Source organism: Astyanax mexicanus, chromosome 13 (assembly GCF_023375975.1).
Source record: "Astyanax mexicanus isolate ESR-SI-001 chromosome 13, AstMex3_surface, whole genome shotgun sequence".
Classification (NCBI taxonomy): Eukaryota; Metazoa; Chordata; class Actinopteri; order Characiformes; family Acestrorhamphidae; genus Astyanax; species Astyanax mexicanus.
In genome coordinates this window covers 33,792,793-33,798,993 of record NC_064420.1, presented here as the reverse complement: position 1 = coordinate 33,798,993, position 6,201 = coordinate 33,792,793, and positions in this window count along the sequence as shown.

Here is a 6,201-nt window from a genome sequence, read left to right as displayed (position 1 = left end):
CTTTCTGTATTCTTTTACTTTAGAAATTGCTGTTTTCATTAATGTAAGTTGACTGTTACATCACGTTTTAGAATTATGGGTATGGTTTGAACATGGAAATATGACAAAAAAAACAACAACACAAAAAGCCTTTGAAACATGTTACACCATCTCGTGAAATACATTCTTTTGACACATTTTATCCTTTACAATTTGCAATAGCAATAGCGGTATTCTTGGTTATATGACAAAACATAAATTGACAAAAAATGCATTTATTAATTTAATAAATACAGTACAGGCCAAATATTTGGACACACTTTCTCATTCAATGTGTTTTTCATGACTATTTACATTGTAGATTCTCACTGAAGGCATCGAAACTATGAATGAACACGTGGAGTTTTATGTACTCCACAGTCACCGAAGCTGATCCCAATCCAGATGGTTTGGGGGTGAGCTGGACCACAGAGTGAAGAAGGCAAAGGGGCAACAAGTGCTAATAAACACCTCTGGGAACTCCTTCCTTCAAGACTGTTGGAAAACCATTTCAGGTGACCACCTCTTCTTGAAGCTCATTAAGAGAATGATGACAAGAGTGTGCAAAGCAGTAATTAGAGCAAAGGGTGGCTATTTTGAAGAAACTAGAATATAAAACATGTTTTCAGTTATTTTACCTTTTTTTGTTTTTGTTAAGTACATACAACTCCACATGTGTTCATTCATAGTTTTAATGTCTTCAGTGAGAATCTACAATGTAAATAGTCATGAAAATAAAGAAAACGCATTGAAAACGAGAAGGTGTGTCCAAACTTTTGGCCTGTACTGTATACTACGGCAACAAAGTAAATGTTTAAGTTTTATTTTGTAAAACTGTTTTATTTTTTGTCTATTTTGTAAACAACAGTAACCTACCAATACACTGAATTGTAGAAAATAATAATAATACAACAAAATTAATAATATAAAAACTTTTTATCGTTAGAACATTTACAATTAATTGTGTACAATGCAATATGGCACACCTTTCTGTAGAAAATGCAAAATGTAACCCTGCACCTTATCCTCGTCTGCTTAAATTCAGAAGAAAGTGTTTTGATAATTGTGTTTAAAATCTGTCATACTTATTGTATTCATCTCCTAGTCTAATGTTTGCACATTTATGTTTGCATGTTTGCACTTAATGTCGTCTGTATTGTATTATTTTGATCAGTGTTGCACTATCATGGTCCAGGGGTAATGCAATTCCATTCCACTGCATGTTCCATTCCACGGTTTGTATTTGCACTCAGATGGAATGGAACATGCATACTCTAACAATGCAGACATGTTAGCACTTCACAGACATGTCCAGACTTCCCAGTGAAGATGTGCAATGTGATTTTATGTAACTTGCCCAAAGCACAACCTACTTTATTGATGTTGCTCTCTTCACACTAATACTACAAGTTACAGATTAGTATTATACTAACCTGCTAAACCTGCACGACTAGGGTTAGTATAAAGTCTGTAACTTATACTATTGGTTTGAAGCAAAATATTAATGTACTAATCATAACCGGTTTTGTACTTACAGGAAGTGATGAAGCCATGCTATGGCAAAGTATGTCAGTGCAAGTTCTGCAGCCACAGTTGCCACTGCATTTCCAGTGTTATCCACCATTTTTTTCCAGTATTGTTCCAGACGCGAACAGCTCCTCCCTTTCTGTTGTGCATTGCAGTATTTATTGTGGATATTTGAGTATATTCAACTTCCCACTTTAATCTGTACTACTGTATCTTTATCTGTATCTTTAATACTTAATATTTAATACTTAATAGTCAGAACCCAGTATTAATAATTGATATGCAGTCGGGATGCATCCAGTGTTTTTGTTTTGTAAGAGTAAAAAGTTAGTGATCTGCTTATTATTGTATTTATATAAGTGATTTTCTCTCTTAATTAAAACACCAAGAACTCATTTAAATCTTAATCTTAAATCTTTTTTGAGAGTTTGTGTTGGTAGCTGGTTTCTGATGGTCTAAGCTGGGCTTCAGTGTTTAAAGGCCGAGCACCACCTAAAGGACCTCCCTGAAGATTCCACATTATTTTAGCTTCTAAAAATGTAAAAGTGGATTAAAAATGATAATCTCCTATTTAATTTACTTTAAAATCGATGAATTCAAGTAAATTGGATCGCTGCAGAAATTCCAGAAAGATGCCGATTGATGTCACTGGTGTCAACCAATGTAAGCTATGGCAGACTTGGACTGCGATTTTTCCAGTGCTGATTCTTTAGGTTCTAAAAGTAGTTTTCAAATCGATAAAGAAGGCAAATCTGCAGTAATTGTGGGGGAAACTGTACGGAACAATAATAATAATTTCTAGTGCTGTGCAGACTGTACTGGGATTTTTATAAACAACTCTATAAAGCCCCATAATCCAACTACCTGTATTGTTTTAGCTTAGAACCCGCCAAGCTTTGCAAGGCTGCCTTTCCAATTGCAGGGGGGGATTTTACATAATTTTCTGTTCATCTGGTTCAACTTCTTGGGTTGTTTCCACCATATATGTTACATATGACGTGTATGACAGACTTTGAAGACAGCGGGCGTTACCAAGTAAAAATCTGCTAAGCTGTTTTAGTGGTAAAATAATTAGTGAAAAAAATGTTTTAAAAAAAAGTTAAAAATTCAGCTTTGGCTGTATTTATGTTTTTGACAATTTCATATTAGCTGGTGCTTAGCCTTTAAGGTTATATATCTATATGCTGGTTGAAAAGCTGGTCATCTTGTTGACCAGTTTGGATTTGCTCATCAACCAGGATGGTCAATCTTGGTATTGCTGGTTGTACAGCTTGGTCAGGTTGTAGACCAGCTAACCCATCAAATTCAAAATCAAACCTACCATCTGCTGCTCAAAATCTAAGCTGGTTTATCAGTTTGAGTGGGCCAGCAGTGATGACTATAGACCAGTTAACTCTGAAGGACTTTTAGTTTACATCTCAACTACTGATTTATTCATCATTTACAAAAAAACATATAGACTGACATGCCTACTGTCACACGTCATGAGAGTAGTATTGTGTCCCATGACTTTTGACATGATGTCCCATGGAATCTAAAGAATAGTGCGCTGGCCTGATTGATATGTTTGTGGGACCTCCTCTTTTGACAGAATGGTTTGTTTGTTTGTTTGCACGGACAATTTTAGCCAGATGCTGCCAGAATAAGCATGCTTATTATGCTTCTTAAATAAATGCCTGCACAACTGGACAGTATTCAGCCTTACTGCCACACAATGTATACAGGTGTTGGGGTTTATGAGCTATCCTCCTGAGATACCACTACACAATCAATGTACAAATTGTTATTCCATGACTTGGGGCACATCAGTTTTTGTGTGTGTAATTTCTCTTAATTTATGATGAATTACATTTGATTGTTTTCGCTGAGCTGGGTCTGTTTCTGTGCATTTCTTGACGTGACATAATTTATGGTGCTGTAACTTTTGTTCTGTTCTATCCAGTAGTACAGTTCAGCGTGTCCATCTGTGTTTGTGTATTTGTGTGTGTGTGTGTGTGTGTGTGTGTAAATGTGTACATGTGTGTTTGTGTGAAGCCAGAGCGATGAAGTAGGTCAAAGCTGTGAGGACTGACTGACCAAGTGGAAACTAAACTGTCCCCAGGGGAGAGAGAGCGAGGCAGCATGGGATGCCTCAAAAGAAGGGGCAGGTGAGGCACCACTGACTGACTGCCTTAGCATAAAGGTGGGCTCTTAACCGTTTGTTTTATCCCAGTGCGTGTGTGTGGGTGCTCTGCCAGGCTGTATAAGACCCCTGCAGTGTGACAGCTTCCACTGTTCATGTCACATTTGATCTTTCGGTGTCGTGTCGCCTCCCCCCGGTGTTTGTCTGGCAGTGGAGTCATCTTTCCATGCGCACGTTGGCGGGGTGATGCTTCCTGAGCTGGAGCATGTGTAGCAATCCTTGTTCCCACACCTACTACATCTGTGCTTTTGTGAGAGCCTGGCGACCACGGCTACAGCAGGATGTCTCCTGAGGTTGATCAGCAGTTTGGCGGGGAATGGGTTACTCAAGTGCACGCAGGCGTGTTCCTGCAGCTGTGGACTGTGGATCTTTTAGTGCATGTTTTTCTCTTCCATATGAAACTGAAACACATTGCTTGTCATTTTCCATTTGTGAGATACAGAAAAAAAGCTCCCACACATCCCTGTTCTGTTGCACAGACTGTGCAGAGTGTGCACGTTGTTTAAGTGCCTACTGTATATCTTTCATATTTCATTGCCCTGTTATTTCCCTGAGGTGCAATTATAGTTATAATGCTCTCTTTATGATATCTGAGTTGCGTCATGTACCAAATCCAGGCTGAATTAATTTGTATGTGACTATTTTCCAGCCTTGCTATACATTGCTTCCTATTAGAATAAATAGGCTGACCTCGGCTCTGAGTGCCTGCAGTGTACTGCATCTCATATACATATATTTCCCATTTGCACAACATGTCAGAACATTTGTTCTGACATTTGGTCAATTTTTTGTGGTGGGGCTTAGGTAATTACTCTAAAAAAGAAAAAAGACCAACTGTTGGAGCAATTATTAGAAAATGGAAGAAGCTAAACATGACTGTCAATCTCCCTCAGACTGGGGCTCCATGCAATATCTCACCTCATGGCGTATCAATGATCAGCACACGTCCAGGCCAGTCTTAAGTTTGCCCATGACCGTTTGAGAGGAGTCATGGGAGAAAGTTCTGTGGTCAGATGGTATCAAAGTGGGCCAATGTTAAACTCTGCAGGATTCACATGAATAAAATGATGAGACACATTAGTGTTAAACTTTGAAATGTGTTAAGTGCTGAAATTACTACACATATAGACACTTTGTTATAATGTTAAGTGTTCAAATGAACTCACCTTGAGTAATTTTGAGATTTTATTTTGAGTATCACATACCATGACAGACCTTGGCTTTGAGATTTGTTGCTGATAACAGTCTGATCATCCAGACTGTTATCAGTAACAAAATCACAATGAAACAGTCTAGATGGTCATAAATGATCTGAAATACTGATTTGTCTGATCATGCTACACATTTCCACTAGGGGCTGGCTCTGCCTTCCTTTTCTGTATATGGTCATGTCTGCTGCTACACCTGGGTGGAGTAGTACGCTTAAGAATTTCACTTCAGATATAGTTTCCTAACAAATTAATATTATTTGGTCCAAATTAAAAAATGTTTTCTTATGCATGTTTGCTTCTGGTGGAAATGTGGTCATTTATGATAAACGAACCCTATAATCTTGAATATACAGTGGTTTTGGCCAAATACAGTGTAAGCATTTTACAAATCACACTTTGTTACTGTGTGTTGTGAATGCAGATGCATTCTTTTGGGAGTGTTTGGATTGAATCAAGCCTTTCACATCACTCCAAAAGAGTGTGTTATATCTCAATCAGTTTGTGTCAGTGCAACCAAAAGACTGTATTTGTCCATGTTGTCTGACGTGTCTGTGATTCTGATTGAAGGATAAGGACCGGAGCTGATGTTTTTCTGAATTCGTAGTCCTCATATTTACCACATCCTGAGTCTCAAAGAGAGAGAGAGAGAGGCTGAGGTCGAGTCAGAGTCAGAAACAGGCCAGCGGAGGAAGGAAGCAAGCACAGGAAAGCTGGGGGTGGAGAGTGTGTGCTACTTCTCACTACCTCTCACACTGTAAGAGCTCAGTACACACACTTAACACAGGCCTGTCATGACTGCACTCAGACCAAAATTTACTATTAATCTGTAGTCGATTTTTATACCCTGGCCCTAAATAGAATGTACTTCTTCAAAATAGGCCTAGGTCATGCTTAATCATGCGTCTGGACTCTTCTGCTTTTTCTGCAGCTCTGTTTCAAAGATACAAACATTCCTCTTTTTAATGCTGAAGTGAAAAAACGTCAAAGTTCATCAATGCTGATGTGTTACGATTTCGAATGTTCCCTCCCCCACTGCTGATACAATCTTGCACTCTTGCAGTCTTTGAACACCTTCCCGGTGCTGTGTGTGCGAGATATACGTTGATGAGAAACCTTCATATCCTGTGAGGTGCACACATTTGTTTGCATGCAGTCAAATGTGTTCGATACACTGCCTTGACTTTTTACACCTACACAGCTGTGGTAATACAGATAAACTGTGCTGAAGTGAAAGTTTGGGTCTTCGGGGACTTAAAAGTGGAA